Source organism: Nerophis lumbriciformis, linkage group LG10 (genome assembly GCF_033978685.3).
Source record: "Nerophis lumbriciformis linkage group LG10, RoL_Nlum_v2.1, whole genome shotgun sequence".
Taxonomy (NCBI): domain Eukaryota; kingdom Metazoa; phylum Chordata; class Actinopteri; order Syngnathiformes; family Syngnathidae; genus Nerophis; species Nerophis lumbriciformis.
Window position 1 is genome coordinate 10,913,802 of NC_084557.2, and position 23,597 is coordinate 10,937,398.

Here is a 23,597-nt window from a genome sequence, read left to right on the forward strand (position 1 = left end):
TGTGTGTATATATGTATGTATATATATGTATATGTATATATATATGTATATATATGTGTATATATATATGTATGCAATGTTCCCTCTAATTGTTCATGTGTGTGAGCAAACGCAAAAACTCCCTGAGCATTCAGTGGAGTCCATGTGAGCAACATCAGACGTGCACACTGTGGCTACACCAGCAGCACACCTGTCCCAAACCTGACTAAATAACAAGTTCAATCTCCATCCATCCATCCATTTTCTACCGCTCGTCCCTTTCGGGGTCGCTGGAGCCTATCTCAGCTGCATTCGGGCGGAAGGCGGGGTACACCCTGGACAAGTCCCCACCTCATCGCAGGGCCAACACAGATAGACAGACAGCATTCTCTTATTATTATAATCAAATGACAGCAGTCATTTCCATTTCTAATATAAGTGTTTAGGCCCACTTACAATGACAATAACAAAAAATATTGTTTTTTATGAATTGTGTACTTGTATTGTTTGTCTGGGTGGAGGTCCTGCTTTGGAAATAATTTGTACCCCTTTCAGACATTGCATTTAGTTCCCATTAAAACATTCACATGTTGCACAATGAGATGTAAGCAGGGGATCATGTGTACATTCCTGCATTTTCCTGTTTGTAAAAAAATATATTTTTATTAGTATTTATTTAATATACTAACAGCATTTCATGATTAATATTTATAAATTAAGATTCATAATAAATGACACTAGAATAAGCACACATTTGATTGGTAAATCATAGTGTAACGACCTGGAATTACACTTTATGTGTGGTGTCGGAGTTGTCCGACTTTTTGTGTGGCTGTAAACGCATCACTGGCTAAGTGCCATATGTGCATGTGTTGGTGCAAGTGAGAAAGAGCGAGCGGCTGTTGTTGAGATAACAAAGTTGCTTTTGGTCTTGTTTGTACTGCAGAAAATGACCAGTTTTGCTAGATTATCATTTTTTTTACTAATGTTTTGGTGATGTGTTTATGGCCGACAGTAAAGAGTTTTGCTCAGTAAAGTGTTCGATGGAATTCATGTCCTCAAAGCGTCATTACAATATTTGAACAATGATGACGAAAAGTGTTTTCTCTGTCGTGTCCGTGTGTCGAAAATTGTTATTTGTTGCAGTGCTGTAGACACGTTTTGCCTCCTTAAAGGACAGAAGGTTAACAGGTGCCAATTGGTATCCGGTAGAACAGCACATGACCTTGGGGAAGTGAACGCAACACGCGGTGCTTTCATGTGTGCGGGTGTGGGCCTTTTTAATCACACCAGGAAGCCACCTTTCAAGACACTGAACCCTTACATGAGTGGACATTCCTCAGCTGGCTGCTGTGCTAACTCCACTGCAACTCGCAGCTTAAGCACGCCCGGCAGCGTCGACCTGTGCCCCCCCCCCCCTCCCTAGGCGTCACACCCTCACCTGAGCCAACAGCAGCATCCTGAGCTGTCACCAGGTGCGCAGCAGGCCTTCCACTCAATCAATGAACACTCTCTCATGGCCCCAGGAAGCCCTGGAATATGTGAGAGGAGGCTGTGGGGACACGTGTCATCCCAAATGGAGCTGGATGCAGTCAGCAGAAGTGCACAAAGTCAATTTCCCCTCTGAGTGGGTGAAGTAGCACAACTGGGGCAGCATTGTCCCAAAAATGGATCTCATTGTGTTTGATTGGTGAGTTGAGAGATGGAGTGCAGCTAATCCCTGCCGTCTCGTACGCACTCCGGTCCCCGTTAGTGCTGCTGCATGATTCATTTAACAAGCAACATCACTTTGGGCTTTTCATTTCGTCCTTAAGCTGGGCATTTGCATGACTTGCAATTCTCTGTCAAAACGCTAGGGGCAGTGTTTACCTGAGCGTGAGTTCAAGTTAAAGTACCAGTGATTGTCACACACACACACTCGGTGTGGTGAGATTATCCTCTGCATTTGCACCCTCACCCCCTGGGAGGTGAGGGGAGCAGTGAGCAACAGCGGTGGCCGCGCCCGGGAATCATTTTTTTTGGTGATTTAACCCCCAATTCCGACCCTTGATGCTGAGTGAAGTGAAGTGAAGTGAATTATATTTATACAGCACTTTTTTCCAGTGACTCAAAGCGCGTTTACATAGTGAAACCCAAAATCTAAGTTACATTTTAACCAGTGTGGGTGGCACTGGGAGCAGGTGGGTAAAGTGTCTTGCCCAAGGACGCAACGGCAGTGACTAGAATGGCATAAGCGGGGATCGAACCTGGAACCCTCAAGTTGCTGGCACGGCCACTCTACCAACCGAGCTATACCGCCCCAGCTGGTATGCCAAACAGGGAGGTAATGGGTCCCATTTTTATAGTCTTTGGTATGACTCGGCCGGGGTTTGAACTCACAACCTACCGATCTAGATATCAATATATATCACAATAGACACGTAATCGATATAAAATATTTTGTTCTATTAAACGCCCTTATTTTAGTAAAAACTGCACACTTTAAAGACACTATTATACATATATATGTATGTATGTATGTATGTATGTATGTATGTATGTATGTATATATATATATATATATATATATATATATATATATATATATATGTATGTATGTATGTATGTATGTATGTATGTATGTATATATATATATATATATATATATATATATATATATGTGTATGTGTATGTGTATGTATATATATATATATATATATATATATACATACACACACAAAAAAAAACAAAAAAAATATATATATATATATCAGGGCTGTGAATCTTTGGGTGTCCCACGATTCGATTCAGTATCGATTTTTGGGGCCACGATTCGATTCAAAATAAAAAAAAATTCAATTCAACGCGATTCTCGATTCAAAAACTATATTTTCCCGATTCAAAAGGATTCTCTATTCATTCAATACATAAGATTTCAGCAGGATCTACCCCAGTCTGCTGACATGCAAGCAGAGTAGTAGATTTTTGTAAAAAGCTTTTATAATTGTAAAGGACAATGTTTTATCAACTTATTGCAATAATGTACATTTGTTTTAACTATTAAATGAACCAAAAATATGACTTATTTTATCTTTGTGAAAATATTGGACACAGTGTGTTGTCAAGCTTATGAGATGGGATGCAAGTGTAAGCCACTGTGACACTATTGTTCTTTTTTCATTTTTAACTAATATTGATACTGTTGTTGATAATATTAATTTTTGTTTCACTACTTTTGGTTTGTTCTGTGTCGTGTTTGTGTGTCCTCTCAATTGCTCTGTTTATTGCAGTTCTGAGTGTTGCTGGGTCGGTTTTGGAATTGGATTGCATTGTTATGGTATTGATGTGTATTGTTTTGTTGGATTGATTAACTAAAAAAAATAAATAAATAAATAAATAAAATAAATTTTAAAAAAAATAAAAACAATTTTTAAATGAGAATCGATTCTGAATCGCACAACGTGAGAATTGCGATTGAAATTCGAATCATTTTTTTCCCACACCCCTAATATATATATATATATATATATATATATATATATATATATATATATATATATATATATATATATATATATATATATATATATATATCAAGGTTCAAGGTTCAACTTTATTGTTCCCGCGGGGAAATTTGTCTTGGGCACAGTGCATCATTGCTTTCTTAACATACCCAAAAACAACAGAACAAAAACACAAGCACAGACACAACCACAACCATACAACTAACATTTAAACATCAGAACATGGAGCTTGATAGACATAGGTGGCACTTTGATGTAGGCATAAAATCTACAGTATGGAGATAAAGATAAAGTACCAGTGTGCATTGCACTAGAGCTCATGGATAAAGTGCTGTGTGCTAAAGTGCTTAGTTCTAAAGTGCTATGTGCTAAAGTGCTATGTGCTAAAAAAGTGCTAACCTATGTATTAACATTCTATTGCACATTGTTGGTCAGCTTAATGGAGGCTGGGACAAATGATAATATATATATACACACATACAGATATACATCCGTAAACGTGGATGCATATGCAAAAGTGCAATATATTTATTTTGTACAGTAATCTATATATTTATATCTGCACCTTCTTTTGTAAATGCAAACACCCTGCACCTTATTGCTCTTTTATCCTGCACTACCATGAGCTAATGCAACAACATTTTGTTCTTATCTGTAATGTAAAGTTCAAATTTGAATGACAATAAAGGAAGTCTAAGTCTAAGCCTACACCACCGCATCTGATGCTTTGCATTGGACTTGGTGATGTATGGCTTAGATGCAGCTGCTCGGCCATGGAAACCCATTCCATGAAGCTCCCTGCGTACTGTGCGTGGGCTAATTGGAAGGTCACATGAAGTTTGGAGCTCTGTAGCAACTGACTGTGCAGAAAGTCTTTGCACTTTTCGCTTCAGCATCCACTGACCCCCTCTCTGTCAGTTTACGTGGCCTACCACTTGGTGGCTGACTTGCTGTTGTTCCGAAACTCTGCACTTTTCTTATAATAAAGTTGATTTTGGAATATTTAGGAGCGAGGAAATTTCACGACTGGATTTGTTGCACAGGTGGCATCCTATGACAGTTCCACGCTGGAAATCACTGAGAGCGGCCCATTCTTTCACAAATGTTTGTAGAAACAGTCTCCATGCCTAAGTGCTGGATTTTATACACCGGGCCAATTGATTAGGACACCTGATTCTCATCATTTGGATGGGTGGCCAAATACTTTTGGCAAAATAGTGTATCTCACTGTGGCTTTGGTGTTGTGAAAGTATGACTTTAAATGAAGATATTCCACAGACCTACATGCATGTATAATCTGTGTGTGTGTGTGTGTGTGTGTGTGTAGCGCGGTGGCGTGATGTGTTATTGTAACCTCTATCCGCTGCTGCCTCACTGGCTGGCCATGCGTCTTGTCTGGCCGTGCAGCCAACAAGGCTTCTGCTGTTCTCTTCTGAATGCCATGTTTTACTCCCCAAGTGTTCTTGCAAAGGGGGGGGGAAAAAATGCCGTCGAATTTGGTTATCCATCTCTTGAAATATTTGGAAAAGGCACATTTTTGAATATTGTGGTGTTGTTTGCTATATAAACGCGTGTAATAAGTATGTGCATGTGTGCACCGGAAGGCGGGGTACAACCTGGACAAGTCGCCACCTCATCGCAGGGCCAACACAGATAGACAGACAACATTCACACTCACATTCACACACTAGGGACCATTTAGTGTTGCCAATCAACCTATCCCCAGGTGCATATTTTTGAAGGTGGAAAGAAGCCGGAGTACCCGGAGGGAACCCACGCAGTCACGTGGAGAACATGCAAACTCCACACAGAAAGACCCCGAGCCTGGGGATCGAACCCAGGACCTTCTTATTGTGAGTCACACGCACTAACATTTGGACCACCGTGCGTTTATTTATGGTTTTAGTTGTGTACAGTACAGGCCAAAAGTTTGGACACACCTTCTCATTCAATGTGTTTTCTTTATTTTCATGACTATTTACATTGTAGATTGTCACTGAAGGCATCAAAACTATGAATGAACACATGTGGAGTTATGTACTTAACACAAAAAGGTGAAATAACCGAAAACATGTTTTATATTCTAGTTTCTTCAAAATAGCCACCCTTTGCTCTGATTACTTTTTCGCACACTCTTGGCATTTTCTCGATGAGCTTCAAGAAATAGTCACCTGAAATGGTTTTCACTTCACAGGTGTGCTTAAAGCTCATGGAGAGAATGCCAAGAGTGTGCAAAGTAGTAATCAGAGCTAAGGGTGGCTATTTTGAAGAAACTTGAATACAAAGCATGTTTTCAGTTATTTCACCTTTTTTTTTTGTTAAGTACATAACTCCACGTGTGTTCATTCATAGTTGTGATGCCTTCAGTTACAATCTACAATGTAAATAGTCATGAAAATAAAGACAATGCATTGAATGAGAAGGTGTGTCCAAACTTTTGGCCTGTACTGTAGATTTGAGGGTACCCACCCCCTCCTTAACAGAGACGGAACCTATTTTATTGATTTTGGTTGTAGAGTGGCCGTGAACGCAACTTGAGGGTTCCAGGTTCGATCCCCGCTTCCGCCATCCTAGTCCCTGCCGTTGTGTCCTTGGGCAAGACACTTTACCCACCTGCTCCCAGTGCCACCCACACTGGTTTAAATTTAACTTAGATATTGGGTTTCACTATGTAAAAGCGCTTTGAGTCACTAGAGAAAAGCGCTATATAAATATAATTCACATTCACATTTTCATTTAAGTGCTTTTGTTGACAGGGTATATTTTATTTATATTTTTTGGCAATTATGGCAATACTTTTTAAGTCAATATAACGTCATGTGAAACGGGTTATCGGCCCAGGCTTAACTTTTTAAACATGATGTGGATTCATCTGGTCACAACATTAAGCACACCTGCACACCCGCCGATAGAAAAAAAAGCTGTTTTTACCAACATTGCACGTCTGTGTAATTAAACACATGCCAAGATGAAACAAAAAATAACTTTATCCTACATTTTTTTGTGTTTCTTCATAGCCTTAAGCCAGGGATCGGCAACCCAAAATGTTGAAAGAGCCATATTGGACCACAAATACCAAAAAGTAATCGGTCTGGAGCCGCAAAAAATTAAGTCTTATATAGGTCTTATAATGAAGACAACACATATTGTAAGTGGCTAATTAGCTATATTAGCCTACTATCAAAATGACTATGTGTCGCAGACTGACGCAAATCTTCGTTGACTGAAATGTTGAAATGTAATATTTATTTTACAACATTGGAAAACATTAGTAAAACTTCTCAGAGGGTGAGATAACTCCTGGAAATTACTGGATTAGAATGGCCAAGGGTATAGATGTGTGTGTCCAAGTTAAAGGAAACGGCAGGCTGTCTTCTTCTAATGGATTTATTACAATCTTTGCAAGCTGGGTTAGGTTTGCTGTGGTCTGGAACAACATGGCACACACACAACTATCAGAAATGCAGCCAATAATACATACAGATAATGTGTCATGAGACATGCAAATATAAATTAGATACACAGGGGACATGCGTAAAGGAAATTAAACAAGCTCAAATATACCGACAAACGAGGCATAATGAAGCAATATGTACATACCGAATATGCCTGATTAGCACTCCAACAAGTCAATAACAGTTCAGTTCAGTTTCAGTTTTATTGGAACATGCATACGATCACACATTTCCAGTTGTTTTATTACAGCACGTCTGAAAAAGAGTTGGGAGAAGCAGGGCTCCAAAAACTTCATGTGACCGTCCAATTAGCCCACATACAGTACGCAGAGAGCTTCATCATGAATGTAATGCATCACACAATTCCAGTTGTTTTATTACAGCACGTCCGAAAAGAAATTGTAAGAAGCAGAGCTCCAAAAACTTAATGTGATCTTCCAATTAGCCCACATGCAGTACGCAGAGAGCTTCATGAAATGGGTTTCCATGGCCGAGCAGCTGCTTCTAAGCCCTACATCACCAAGTCCAATGCAAAGCGTGGGATGCAGTGGTGTAAAGCACGTCGCCACTGGACTCTAGAGCAGTGGAGATGCCTTCTCTGGACTGATGAATTACGCTTTTCCATCTGGCAACCTGATGGACCAGTCTGGGTTTGGAGGTCGCCAGGAGAACGCTACATTTCGGACTGCAGTGTGCCGAGTGTGAAATTTGGTGGAGAAGGAATTATGATGTGGGGTTGTTTTTCAGGAGTTGGGCTTGGCCTCTTAATTCCAGTGAAAGGAACTTTGAATGCTCCAGGATACCAAAACATTTTGGACAATTCCATGCTCCCAACCTTGTGGGAACAGTTTGGAGCGGGCCCCTTCCTCTTCCAACACGACTTGTGCACCAGTGCACAAAGCAAGGTCCATAAAGACATGGATGACGGAGTCTGGTGTGGAGGAACTTGACTGGCCTGCACAGAGTCCTGACCTGAACCCAATAGAACACCTTTGGGATGAATTAGAACGTAGACTGAGAGCCAGGCCCGACCAACATCAAAGTGTGACCTCACCAATGCGCTTTTTTTGGAAGAATGGTGGAAAATTCCTGTAAACACACTCCGCAACCTTGTGGACAGCCTTCCCAGAAGAGTTGAAGCTGTAGCATTGAACCCTACGGGTTAGGAATGGGATGGCACTTCAAGTTCATATGTGAGCATACTTGCCAACCCTCCCGAATTTTCCGGGAGACTCCCGAAATTCAGCGCCTCTCCCAAAAAACTCCCGGGACAAACATTCTCCCGAAAATCTCCCGATTTTCAGCCGGAGCTGGAAGCCACGCCCCCTCCAGCTCCATGCGGACCTGAGTGAGGACAGCCTTTTTTTATGACGGGAGGACAACAGGGTGACAAGAACTAAATCATCCAGACTAGAGATAATTTGTATTATTATGTTTATTTTACCTAAAAATAAATATATTTATTAAAAAAAAAAAAAAAAAACTAAATACATTTTTACTATATTTTGCTAAAAACATCAAAATTAATTGTATTTTTATTTGTATTTTTTCGTGACTCCTTATTACATCCAGCCATAGAATTATACATTAAAATAAACATATTTGAAATAATTGATTTTAAATTATCATAATAATTCATTTAAAATGACCATATTTAATTATTAAAATAATTGCTTGTTTATCAACAACTTTAGCATTTTATTCATTACATTTTGAAACTCTCAGAAGCCAAGTTATGTTATATTCCTTAATATTTATTTATGCAAGTTTGAAGTATCAATTATCTGAACACAGTTTTGTTTGCATATTTTCAGGATGTAGATATATATATATATATATATATATATATATATATATATATATATATATATATATATATATATATATATATATATATATATAAATAATATGTATGAAATACTCATACTTGCCAACCTTAAGACCTCCGATTTCGGGAGGTGGGGGGTGGGGGGGCGTGGTCGGGGTGGGACGGGGGCGTGGTTGGGGGCGTGGCTAAAAGGGGAGGAGTATATTGACAGCTAGAAATCACCAAGTCAAGTATTTCATACATATATATATATATATATATATATATATCTACATCCTGAAAATATGCAAACAAACTGTGTTTGGATAATTGATACTTCAAACTTGCGTAAATAAATATTAAGGAATATAACATAACTTGGCTTCTGAGAGTTTCAAAATGTAATGAATAAAATGCTAAAGTTGTTGATAAACAAGCAATTATTTTAATAATCAAATATGGTCATTTTAAATGAATTATTATGATAATTTAAAATCAATTATTTCAAATATGTTTATTTTAATGTATAATTCTATGGCTGGATGTAATAAGGAGTCACGAAAAAATACAAATAAAAATACAATTAATTTTGATTAATTTTGGGACGGCGTGGCGCAGTGGGAGAGTGGCCGTGCGCAACCCGAGGGTCCCTGGTTCAATCCCCACCTAGTACCAACCTCGTCATGTCCGTTGTGTCCTGAGCAAGACACTTCACCCTTGCTCCTGATGGGTGCTGGTTAGCGCCTTGCATGGCAGCTCCCTCCATCAGTGTGTGAATGTGTGTGTGAATGGGTAAATGTGGAAGTAGTGTCAAAGCGCTTTGAGTACCTTGAAGGTAGAAAAGCGCTATACAAGTACAACCCATTTATCATTTATGTGAGTCAAGGCAGGTGGCCAAATACTTTTGGCAATATAGTGTATTTAGCATGGTCCGATCAGAGATTTGATGTCAGACCAAAGAGCTTTGGGTGTTTCTCCATCGCTTTCATCCCGTTGACATTTTATATTGTTTGTCCCGCATTAGCATCACTTGAGGCCGTTGAGATAGAGTGAGAATTGTGAGCGCTTTGACAGGTGATCAGTCAGCACAGCTCCTCCATTGTGAGGGTGAGGAGTGGCGTGTGGTGGTTTTGGCCGCGCTCCACCGAGTGGAGAGGCAGGAGGCACTTTTGACGTCACTGGGAAACGTGACACATTTCTCAAGAGGCGAGGAGCCTTGGGCGGCTGGAGCAGATGTTGCACAGATGAGCCAGCATGTATGTGCGCACTTTTTTTTTTTTTTTTTTTTTTTTTTTTTTTTTTTTTTTTTTTTGCATGTGCACAACTTTTACACGCTGGCACCTACTCAGACTTCATTTTCCATTTCGAAAAGACCCGCAGAAGAAAAAAAAAAAAGAAAAAAAATCATTTTGGAACGTTTGCCAGATCTCTGCGGGGTTTTTTTTTTTTTTTTTTTTTTGGTTGTGCACAGGCGTGAAGTGATTTGGTCTTCATCTTGAGCGCTGACAGAAGAGGTGAAACAGGACAAAAAAGGTTTATTCAGTTGGAGTTCTTTTTTTTTCTTGAACCGGTCCCTCGACGGTCGATTAAAGCCTGAAACAGCAGCTACAAAATGTCTTTCGGCTCCAGCGCTCTTGTCATGTCAGGCAAATGTAGCAAGAGACTAGCCTAGAAGATTCTATGACTTTACAGACTTAACACTGCGCTTTTCTGGGCTTCTTTCACATCTAAGTGCAATTAGCAATATCAACAAACAACATTATTGTCAGCATTATTTTGAAACCACATTAAGCAGTATTGTAATCACAAAATATAATATCAATAATGCATTACTGTATTTTTCGGACTTTAAAACGCACTTAAAATCCTTTTTTTCCCCCTCAAAACTCGACAGTGCGCCTTATAACCCGGTGCGCCTAATGTACGTAATGATTCTGGTTTTGCTTACCGACCTCGAAGCTATTTTATTTGGTACATGGTGTAATGATAAGTGTGACTGGTAGATGGCAGTCAAACATAAGAGATACGTGTAGACTGCAATATGATGGAAATATAACTCAAGTAAACAACACCAACATTTTATATGTTCCATTGAAAATATAGAACATTACACACGGCACTCAAAAATCTATCAAAATGTTTCAGTACGACTTTGGTAAGCTACGAAGCCGCACCGGAGCATTAAACATACAAGTATCATTATGGTGTGTGTATAAGATAAGACATATTATCTGGCATTTTGTTTCGCAATATTATGCAAAAGCAACTTTTCTTACCTTCTGGTACCTGCTGATGTGTATTTGGGATCTGCATAAATCCTGAAAAACTGCGCGCGTCCGCCTTTGTAGTCCGTACCGACACCGTATTTGATAAGCTTCTTCTTTTTCTCTATCTTCTTGTTATGAGACATTCATGCTCCGCTGTTGCCATTTCTAATATAAAGTAGTGTAAAGTTCTTACTTATATCTGTCGGTAAACTCGCCATGAAAGCTCTAAAACATACCGGTGTTGTGAGTAAACATAATTCACCCAAGGAACTTTAGTTCTTAGAGAATTCCGGTCGGATGGTTTTGTTTTTCTTGTTGTTGTTTCCGGATGAGGAGATGCTGCTCCGTTATTGATTGAAGTAAAGTCTGAACGTCATTAAAACAGTTAGCTCCATCTTTTGACACTTCTTCCACTCCCGTCCTTGCACGCTACACCGCTACAACAAAGATGACGGGGAGAAGACGCTGCCGAAGGTGAGCCACGTAAATAAGACCGCCCTAAATCACAAGTGTCTCAAAGGGCTGCACAAGCCACAACGACATCCTCGGTACAGAGCCCACATAAGGGCAAGGAAAAACTCACCCCAGTGGGACGTCGATGTGAATGACTATGAGAAACCTTAGAGAGGACCGCATATGTGGGTAACCCCCCCTCGAGTGGGTCTGACATAATATTGTGAGGGTCCAGTCCATAGTGGATCCAACATACCGTATTTTTCGGAGTATAAGGCGCACCGGAGTATAAGTCGCACCTGCCGAAAATGCATAACAAAGAAGGAAAAAAACATATAAATCGCACTATGAAAAAAAACTGCGACTTATAGTCCGAAAAATACGGTAATAGTAAGAGTCCAGTCCATAGTGGGGACTGTGTGTATGTGTACATGTAGCTACATACTCTATATTGCCAAAAGTATTTGGCCACAAATCCAAATGTTCAGAATCAGGTGTCCTAATCACTTGGCCCGGTGTATAAAATCAAGCACTTAGGCATGGAGACTGTTTCTACAAACATTTGTGAAAGAATGGGCCGCTCTCAGTGATTTCCAGCGTGGAACTGTCATAAAATGCCACCTGTGCAACAAATCCAGTCGTGAAATTTCCTCGCACCTAAATATTCTAAAGTCAACTGTTGGCTTTATTGGAAGAAAATGGAAGAGTTTGGGAACAACAGCAACTCAGCCACAAAGTGGTAGGCCACATAAACTGACAGAGAGGGTTCAGCAGAGGAATTATGGTGTGGGGTTGTTTTTCAGGGGCTTGGACCCTTAGTTACAGTGAAAGGAACTTTGAATGCTCCAGTATACCCAAATATTTTTGGACGATTCCATGCTCCCAACCTTGTGGGACCAGTTTGGAGCGGGCCCCTTCCTCGTCCAACATGACTGTGCACCAGTGCACAAAGCAAGGGCCATAAAGACATGGATGACAAGAGTCTGGTGTGGATGAACTTGACTGGCCTGCACAGAGTCCTGACCTGAACCCAATAGAACACCTTTGGGACTGCGAGCCAGGCCTTCTCCACCAACATCAGTGTGTGACCTCATCAATGCGCTTTTGGAAGAATGGTGGAAAATTCCTATAAACACACTCCGCAACCTTGTGGACAGCCTTCCCAGAAGAGTTGAAGCTGTAATAGCTGCCACGACATATTGAACCCTATGGGTTAGGAATGGGATGGCACTTCAAGTTCATTTGTGAGTCAAGGCAGGTGGCCAAATACTTTTGGCAATATAGTGCATGTACTGCAGTCTCTCCTGCACCTCGGATAGACAGTTCAATGTTTTTTTTTCTTCCCAGGGACACAGCTTCACCCCTTTTGCCTTTTATTTGACTTTACTTTTCCATAAAATAAATGAAAAGACCACCCTCCACCGCCCTGTCCCTTTGTTGTCCTTTTATTGGATGTGGCGGTTTCAGCCAGAGAGTTCTTGTGGTCTGCATGCGAGCGTCACTGCGTTGATTAATTCCCCATGTAAACACCTCGTCTGAGGCGCGCTTTTCTTGTTTCTTTGCAATTCTTTGGGAACACATTTGATGTACGGTATTTATATTTGGATTTCATCTATGCAACATATGTTTGTGTCTCCCTTGTGTAAGTGTAGCAAAAAAAAACAAAAAACAGATTGGTTGGCTTTTTGCCAGGTGGCAGTTAGTTCTCCGTTTGTGGGAAGCAAATTTGTTGCAAATAAAATCTAACTAAGAAGTTTCTTTGGGTGATATTGATATAGACATATTTTTTTTAACAATAGTTGGTTATCAACATACTTGCCAACCTTGAGACCTCCGATTTCGGGAGGTGGGGGTGGGGGGCGTGGTCGGGGGTGGGGCGGGGCGTGGTTGGGGGCGTGGTTAAGAGGGGAGGAGTATATTGACAGCTAGAATTCACCAAGTCAAGTATTTCATACATATACGTATATATATATATATATATATATATATATATATTCTGAAAATATGCAAACAAAACTGTGTTTAGATAATTGATACTTCAAACTTGCATAAATAAATATTAAGGAATATAACATAACTTGGCTTCTGAGAGCTTCAAAATGTAATGAATAAAATGCTAAAGTTGTTGATAAACAAGCAATTATTTTAATAATTAAATATGGTCATTTTAAATGAATTATTATGATGATTTAAAATTAATTATTTCAAATATGTTTATTTTAATGTATAATTCTATGGCTGGATGTAATAAGGAGTCAGAAAAAATAGAAATAAAAATACAATTAATATTGATGTTTTTAGCAAAATATAGTAAACATTTATTTTGTTTTTTGTTTTTTTTTAACTAATAAATATATTTATTTTTAGGTAAGATAAACATAATAATACAATGTATCTCTAGTCTGGATGATTTACTTTTTGTCACCCTGTTGTCCTCCCGTCTGAAAAAATACTCATCACTCAGGTCCGCATGGAGCTGGAGGGGGCGTGGCCTCCAGCTCCGGCTGAAAATCGGGAGATTTCCGGGAGAAAATTTGTCCCGGGAGGTTTTCGGGAGAGGCGCTGAATTTCGGGAGTCTCCCGGAAAATTCGGGAGGGTTGGCAAGTATGGTTATCAAACCAGTTGAATAAACATTATTATTATTGTTATTATTAAACTTGACCTTGGGGCGGCGTGGCGCAGTTGGGAGAGTAGCCGTGCCAGCAACCTGACGGTTCCTGGTTCGATCCCCACCTTCTACCAACCTAGTCACTTGAGCAAGACACTTAAAGTTAAAGTACCAATGAATGTCACACACAGTAGGTGTGGTGAAATTACCCTCTGCATTTGACCACCTGGGAGGTGAGGGGAGCAGTAGGCAGCAGCGGTGCCGCGCCCGGGAATAATTTTTGGTGATTTAACCCCCAATTCCAACCCTTGATGCTGAGTGCCAAGCAGGGAGGTAATGGATCCCATTTTTATAGTCTTTGGTATGACTCGGCCGGGATTTGAACTCACAACCTACCGATCTCAGGGCGGACACTCTAACCATTAGGCCACTTCACCCTTGCTCCTGATGGGTCGTCGTTAGAGCCTTGCGTGGCAGCTTCCGCCATCAGTGTGTGAATGTGTCAAAGCGCTTTGAGTACCTTGATGGTAGAAAAGCGCTATACAAGTATAACCCATTTACCATTTACCTTACCTGGCAAATTTGGATAATAGTTATGTACCCATTCAAGGATCTGGGATCTTTGGTTCTCTTTCCAAAAAATCTCGACAAACATCCAATTTAATGATGACCAATGTATGATCCTGTAACTACTTGGTATCGGATTGATACCTACATTTGTGGTATCATCCAAAACTAATGTAAAGTATCCAAACAACAGAAGAATAAGTGATTATTACATTTTAACAGAAGTGTAGATAGAACATGTTGAAAGAGAAAGTAAGCAGATATTAACAGTAAATGAACAAGTGGATTAATAATCCATTTTGTACCGCTTGTCCTTCATAACGTTGACAAAATAATAGAATGATAAATGACACAATATGTTACTGCATATGTCAGCAGACTAATTAGGAGCCTTTGTTTGTTTACTTACTACTAAAAGACAAGTTGTCTTGTATGTTCACTAGGGGTGTAACGGTACACAAAAATTTTGGTTCGGTACATACCTCGGTTCAGAAGTCACGATTCAGTTCATTTTTGGACATTAAGAAAACAACAAAATATAATTTTTTTGGCTATTTATTTACCAAATGTGTAAACAATGGCTTTATCCTTTTAACATTGGGAACACTATAATAATTCTGCCCACGTTAATCAACATTAAACTGCCTCAAGTTGTTGCTCAGATTAAATAAAATGACCAAACTTTTCTTCGGCATATAAAAAGTGCAACATTAAACAGATTCAAGTCAACTCATCATGCTTAATTTATTACATCATTTGGGAAGCCTGTAGTTGATTTTTATTATGTAAATGGTAAATGTTATATTTTTATCAACATGTGATAGCAGGGACCCTGCCATTCAAAACTAGGCTGCTGCATTACTAATGATTATTGTAACAATAGCTGAAAACAACACACACACACACACACACACACACACACACACACATTTTGGTTTCGAAGTAATTAATCAGACCACTCCTCACAAGTAAAAGTAACGGCGTTAGTCATTGCTAAGCTTATTATTTCTGAAATGTCAGTCATAATGAAGATGGGTCTCCTTCAAGAAACAACCTAATTTACTGTGACTGACGTTTTCACGCTCTCCGTCACACTAAGTGTGTGTGAGCCTCCCTCACACGGAGGGTCACCGGGTTGAAAACAATCAATGCCTCAAAGGCAGGGGTCCTCAACCTTTTATCTTTGGAGAGCAAACAGAAGGTCGCAGAGAGCTACTCATTTTTGTAATGTTTATTTTCACAGCTCATTTCAAGCCAAACAAAGGGAATGCACGTCTTTTGCCAGAACTTGTGATGAATGTAATCTTTTCCGACTTATTTAATGTTGTTACAAGGTTGGATAGTCGTGTTAAAACAACGTCACGGCGTCATATCATAAGGTTTGTGCGTTTTGGCGGGGATTATATTCGCTGGGTTTTGAAGCTGGCTTCGTTGTGACGTCACCCCGAGGTGAAACTTATTTAAGTCAAGGGGAGGTGTTCCTTTCCCTCTGCTTCGGGCTACGAAGAAACACGTAGGATAAAGTATTATTTTCACCTAATCGTGTCATGTGCATAACGCGAGACATGCGAAAAGCAGCTTTTTTATGGAGAGTGACTCAGTGACGTGCAGTCACTAGAGGCAGGTGAGGCTCCGCCTCACCTCCTCACCTGCCATCATGGAAAGAAAAAAAATGTAAAAAGAAAAAAATATATATTAAATGTTTAAATGTATCCAGTGATTATACTATAAAGTTATTTTCCATTTAACTTCACCAGTTTTAGATTATTTTTATTAAAAATCGCTGAATTTTCACATTTGCCGTTCAAATACTGAGAAGAGACGGTGCGGTGAACAGCAGCCAGTCGAGGCACGTCACTCAGTGCCTCAACATGGACTGACTCAGCTAACTGCTGGTCTGCTGTGCAGTGAGACCGTATTGCTATATGAACTATATTATACATTTCCATAGTTTAGTTAGCTGAGGTATATAATGTACAGTGTATTTTGTCAACAACTGTATGTGTGTAACGTATTTCTTGTGCTGAGCGATCATAAAACGGCTGCAAAAGACGCACTGGCTGAGGCTCGCCCCCTGCACACCCGCCGTAGAATGCACGGCAACCCCCGACGGGAGTGTTATATCAACTAAAGCCCACACTTAAACTTTCCACGTGCAAGATTGAATCTATTTAAAAAAGTTATTTCATAAGAAGCCAAAAAGTGCAAAAACAATAATGTTCGTGTTGGAGGAGTTGTGAATGACTGCTGGGCCACAATTAGGTACACCTGCAGACTGCAGGTGTACCTAATTCACAACTCCTCCAACACGAACATTATTGTTTTTGCACTTTTTGGCTTCTTATTAAATAACTTTTGTAACCTATTTTTATGGGCTTTCCTATTTGTGATGTTAAGTTCCTGTTATGCGCTGTTATACAGTATATGCCTTGAGCTCTTATTTTGAAGGCGCTAAGAGCGGAAGTGACGACACGTTGGAGTGGAGCGGAAGTTTTTGAAAGAAAGTAAATAAAGTGGTCCTCGTGTAAACTGGAGCCTCCGTGTTTGTTATTTTGTAGTTTCATACAATATAGGCGACATTTATAAACCCTCGGTTACACTTTTTTAAATAGATTCAATCTTGCACGTGGAAAGTTTAAGTTTTAGTTGATATAACACTCCCATCAGGGGGTTCGTTAATCCAGCACAACAGCGGCGCATTTATAAGTAAAGGTAAGACCATAATAACGTTTTTTTATTAAATGTGCTTTTTTGTGTGCTACAGTTTGTATGTGTAAAGTTAAAGTTAAGTTAAAGTACCAATGATTGTCACACACACACACTAGGTGTGGTGAAATTTGTCCTTTGCATTTGACCCATCCCCTTGTTCACCCCCTGGGAGGTGAGGGGAGCAGTGGGCAGCAGCGGGGCCGCGCCCGGGAATCATTTTTGGTGATTTAACCCCCAATTCCAACCCTTGATGCTGAGTGCCAAGCAGGGAAGAATGCTGGTATGAGCTTTTAAACATAACCCGTTAACTGCTGCCAATCAAATGGTGAATAAGATACTCTTTAGGGTTCATATGTTTGTAAATCTGACTGTGATGAAGTCAGTGCCTCACCAGCCATCAACCTCACCGCACGTCGCTGGTATGCAGGTGTACCTAATGTTGTGACCGGGCAAATCTAAAACAGAAATAGCGGCGACGACTTCAAGATATACAGTAGAGGTCAAAACTTTAGACACACCTTCTCCTCATTCAATGCGTTTTCTTTATTTTCATATTTTTCGGACTATGAGTCGCAGTTTTTTTCATAGTTTGGCCGGGCTCCAGTGCGATTTATATATGTTTTTTTCCTTCTTTATTATGCATTTTCGGCAGGTGCGACTTATACTCCGGTGCGACTTATACTTCGAAAAATACGGTATTTACATTGTAGATTGTCACTGAAGGCATCAAAACTGTCATGTCTGTGTAATCATGTTTTGTTTTAGTCATGTTTTGTTTAGTTATTGGACTCTTTAGTTTCTGGCTTTCCACTCCCTTGTCTTGTTTCCATGATTACACATTAGTTTCACCTGTTCCACGTTTGGACTCATTGTGCACTCTTGTTTGTCACCATAGCAACCCATTCGTTTTCACCTGTCACGTCACGCACCTGTTTCACGTTTTGAGTCACGCACCTGTTTTCGTTAATCATGTCTGTAGTATTTAAGTTCATTGTTTTCAGTTTGTCTTTCTGGTGACATCCCCACATTTATGCTCTGCACATTTCTGACTCTTTTTTCATGTCCATCGTTCACGCTGCTCCTTTTTGTCCATGCCAAGTAAGTTTTGTTTATTATTGCCACAGTTAGTGTTTTTTGTTGTTCATAGTTTTTGCCTTTGTGCAAGTATTTGTTTTCATAGCCAAGTTGTTTCTCCGCCACTGTGCGCGCTTTTCGTTTGTACTCTTTTTTTGTCCTTTATTAGTGTAAAAAATAAATTATCTACTCTCATTGCCGTCTCGCCCGAGCCAACTTTCCGTTGCCTTCTAGAAAAACTAAACCCCAGGACCAAGGCATGACAAAAACTATGAATGAACACATGTGGAGTTATGTACCGTACTTAACAAAAAAAAAAAAAGGTGAAATAACTAAAAACATGTTTTATATTCTAGTTTCTTCAAAATAGCCACCCTTTGCTCTGGTTGCTTTTTCGCACACTTTTGGCATTCTCTCGATGAGCTTCAAGAGGTAGTCACCTGAAATGGTTTCCACTTCACAGGTGTGCTTGAAGCTCATGGAGAGAATGCCAAGAGCGTGCAAAGCAGTAATCAGAGCAAAGGGTGGCTATTTTGAAGAAACTAGAATACAAAACAATATAAACAAATTGAATTGGTTCTTGAACACGGTTCACAGGCTGAACAGTTCATATAGTGAAGCAGTTCCCCATAAGAATCAATGTAAACATGACTAATTGGTTCCGGCCTCGACAAAAGTCCCTATTTCAGTAAAAACTTTAAAGACATTATTATATATGTGTCTACATAAAACATTCTTCTTCATACTGCATTGATATATGCTCATTTTAAACTTTCATGCAGAGAGGGAAATCACAACTAAGTCAATTTAGCAAAAGTGTATTTATTAAACAGTTATTAAGCAGTGGCACAAACATTCATGTCATTTCCAAAACAGAAAGTGCAAGATTGTCAGAGACATTTTAAAACAAGCTATAAGTGCACTTTTGTGCATGATGTCACTAAGATGACTTATCAAAACAACACTAAATTAAAGTGCACTTTTTGTACAGAACGCCACTACAATATTTTAAAACAAATAAAGTGCACTTTTGTGCATGATGTCACACAAGATATTTCAATAAGTGTCAAATAAAAATGAGCTGCATAATAGGAAATCAAATAGTGTATGTCCTTCGCTATGTGGTAGGTTCCTGCGGATGCTATCTCCTTCTGTTGTTGACTATTTTTTTCATACGGTGTTGATGTGGAAATTGTTGCTTGGGCATTTTGTTGGTGTGACACCGAACGGAGATGTTGACATGCGGAGTTTCAAGCACTCTTCATTCTCTAGCGGGTGACTTTTCAAATGATGCTACATATTAGCAGTAATGCTACTTTTTGTAGCAACGCTTTTGCCGCATACTTGATAAATTACAGTTGTCTGTTCAACATATTCCCACTTGAAGCCAAACCACCGCCAGACGATGGACCCCGTGCTGTTTTTCTTGGGAATGAATTCTTCTTCCTTCATTTGTTACCAGATTCGCACCTTCTTTCTCTCGAATTACCATTTGCACCGCTCCGCTAGCATCACAGCTAACGTTACCCATGCCGCTACCTCTCTATTCGGCGGGAGCGTATGACGTTGCACGCGCGACAGTATGTGACGTATGTAACAAGTTGCGCTTGTTTTATGTCTCTGTGAGAAGGAGAGACAAGAAAGAGTGAGAAGAGCCTGTAGTGTAATGCCCGCAGCTAAAAGCAACTCACAATATAGTCATTTATATAGTCAAGACCTTCGTAACTGAGACTCAATATCCCTCTTCAAATCAAGACTCAAAACACAACTATTCCTGACTGCTTATTCATTGTAATCATCTTTTCTTTTCTATCTTTGTTGTTGTTTTTATCCAATTTGATTTTTTTGTTTTGATTTTGTACGGTGTCCTTGAGTGCCCAAAAAGGCGCCTTATAAATAAAATGTATTATTATTATTATTATTTTCTATATCGCAGAGACAAATATCGAGGATATTCCATATATCGCCCAGCCCTACCTTGAAGGTAGAAAAGCGCTATACAAGTATAACACATTTACCATTTTACTCTCTGATGCCTGCAATGTCTGCTGGGGGTTACAGGAAGTGCAGGCAAAGGCAACAGGAAATGGTTTGAAAGTTGGCGCACATTCGTGTCCATGAACACTTTGAGTGGGAGATTTCTGTCCAAATGACACACAAAAAAGTCCCAGGTCAATAATCTCTAGAGATGTCCGATAATGGCTTTTTTGCCGATATTCCGATATTGTCCGACTCTTAATTACCGATTCCTATATCAACCGATACCGATATATACAGTTGTGGAATGAACACATTATTATGCCTAATTTTGTTGTGATGCCCCGCTGGATGCATTAAACAATGTAACAAGGTTTTCCAAAATAAATCAACTCAAGTTATGGAAAAAAAAAATGCCAACATGGCACTGCCATATTTATTTTTGAAGTCACAAAGTGCATTATTTTTTTTAACATGCCTCAAAACAGCAGCTTGGAATTTGGGACATGCTCTCCCTGAGAGAGCATGAGGAGGTTGGGGTGGGGGGATAGCGGGGGGTGTATATCGTAGCGTCCCGGAAGAGTTAGTGCTGCAAGGGGTTCTGGGTATTTGTTCTGTTGTGTTTATGTTGTGTTACGGTGCGGATGTTCTCCCGAAATGTGTTTGTCATTCTTGTTTGGTGTGGGTTCACAGTGTGGCGCATATTTGTAACAGTGTTAAAGTTGTTTATACGGCCACCCTCAGCGTGACCTGTATGGCTGTTGACCAAGTATGGGTTGCATTCACTTGTGTGTGTGAAAAGCCGTAGATATTATGTGATTGGGCCGGCACACAAAGGCAGTGCCTTTAAGGTTTATTGGCACTCTGTACTTCTCCCTACGTCCGTGTACCACTCCGTTAGGGATGATACTCGAAACCGATTTTCCCGGTTGTTCGATAAGAAAAGAACCGAGTCCTCGGACTCGAATCCCTTTTTGAGAACCGGTACCCGTTATCGAAACCACTATAGTAAAGAAAAAGAGTTGGTTCTTTATTCGAATCTCTCGAAACGAATCCCGTCCCGACCAGAAATGCTCCGTGTGACATCACAAGAAATGACGTCACGTAGCTCAGTCATTAGCGAAAGCAGGAAAAAAATGGACCGGAAAAAGCGCTCCAAGGTGTAATAAAGTTCAAAACAAAAGGTATAATCCAATGAATAACTTTACTGAGAGATTTGAGCAGGGTACAAACACACGACGAACACTTTTACGACCAACCGGAAACATAGCAACCAGGCTAGCAACGCACCTCCTTTACGGCAGCTGTCGCAACGTTCTTAAAGCAACCGCAGCACATACATATATATACAACATATATCTCCCTTTTTTAACTTTTGTACGGCCACCCTCAGTGTGACCTGTATGGCTGTTGACCAAGTATGCCGGCATTCACTTGTGTGTGTGAAAAGCCGTCGATATTATGTGATTGGGCCGGCGTGCAAAGGCAGTGCCTTTAAGGTTTATTGGCGCTCTGTACTTCTCCCTACGTCCGTGTAGACAGCGGCGTTTTAAAAAGTCATACATTTTACTTTTTGAAACCGATACCGTTAATTTCCGATATTACATTTTAAAGCATTTATCGGCCGATAATATCGGCAGTCCGATATTATCGGACATCTCTAATAATCTCCCAAATGACCTCTGTTGGCTCACCTCCTTTCCTTTTTTTTGTTTTGCTTACCCTCAACTCTGCTCGTCCCGAAAAAGCCGGCTAACTTTCTCCTCTTGTTTTCCACTTTCCCCCCTCGTGCCAATTTCCACTTTTTTTTCTCTCTTCTTCTTCTTCTCCTTTTCTCCTCACCCCTCGCCTCGCCTCGCCATGCACCTTTTTTTTTATTGTTTCCAGACAGCAGTGAAACATATTGAGAGGGACGTGTAGAACTGTTTGCGCACACATGCTCTTGCCGAGGCGAAGCGGGGACCCCTTCCAGGAAAAGTGGCATCTGTGCAGTCCATTAGAACAGACAGGGACTCACCGGGCCCGTGAGGAGGGCCCTTTTTTTTTCTTTTTTTTTTTACATATGGCGGTCAGCTGCGGAGAGGATGTGAGAGCAGAGGAAACATTAGAGGTCATGTCGGACAACGCTCACACCTGCCGCGGATAAGCGCGCGTTTTCACCTCCAAGTGGCCCCTCCCGCGGAGTCACGGGAGCAGGAACCATGCTTTTAGCATGTGAAGCCCGAGGAGGAAAACCCCTGGTGGTACTCCCTCCGAAGTCCTAATCAAGGCTCAAGTTGTTCGTTTTTCTCACACAGACATTTATTTCAGCCACGCCTTCTTCTCGTTAACAACGATGCCAAAATAATGCCGTCAGAACTAGAGATGTCCGATAATATCGGACTGCCGATATTACCGGCCGATAAATGCTTTAAAATGTAATATCGGAAATTATCGGTATCGGTTTCAAAAAGTAAAATGTATGACTTTTTAAAACGCCGCTGTACGGAGTGGTACACGGACGTAGGGAGAAGTACAGAGCGCCGATAAATCTTAAAGGCACTGCCTTTGTGTGCCGGCCCAATCACATAATATCTACGACTTTTCACACACACAAGTGAATGCAATCCATACTTGGTCAACAGCCATACAGGTCACACTGAGTGTGGCCGTATAAACAACTTTAACACTGTTACAAATATGCGCCACACTGTGAACCCACACCAAACAAGAATGACAAACACATTTCGGGAGAACATCCGCACCGTAACACAACATAAACACAACAGAACAAATACCCAGAACCCCTTGCAGCACTAACTCTTCCGGGACGCTACAATATCCCCCCCACACACACACACACACCTCAACCCCGCCCCACCTCAACCTCCTCATGCTCTCTCAGGGAGAGCATGTCCCAAATTCCCAGCTGCTGTTTTGAGGCATGTTAAAAAAAATATTGCACTTTGTGACTTCAATAATAAATATGGCAGTGCCATGTTGGCATTTTTTTCCATAACTTGACTTGATTTATTTTGGAAAACCTTGTTACATTGTTTAATGCATCCAGCGGGGTATCACAACAAAATTAGGCATAATAATGTGCTAATTCCACGATTGTATATTTCGGTATCGGTTGATATCGGAATCGGTAATGAAAAGTCGGACAATATCGGGATATTGGCAAAAAAGACATTATCGGACATCTCTAGTCAGAA

General features: G+C 40.3%; 1 protein-coding gene and 1 long non-coding RNA gene across 3 annotated transcripts in view; both read left to right on the forward strand.

Moving 5' to 3' along the window:
- LOC133612669 (cGMP-inhibited 3',5'-cyclic phosphodiesterase 3A-like) overlaps positions 1–23,597 on the forward strand; it is a 459,749-nt gene that overhangs the window by 227,136 nt on the left and 209,016 nt on the right. The window lies entirely within an intron of this gene.
- Positions 7,513–23,597, forward strand: part of LOC133612165 (uncharacterized) — a 40,804-nt gene continuing 24,719 nt past the window's right edge. The window contains exons 1-2 of the long non-coding RNA XR_009816092.2: positions 7,513–7,842; positions 12,421–13,262. This is a non-coding gene — a long non-coding RNA (uncharacterized lncRNA). The remainder of the gene's footprint in view (positions 7,843–12,420; positions 13,263–23,597) is intronic.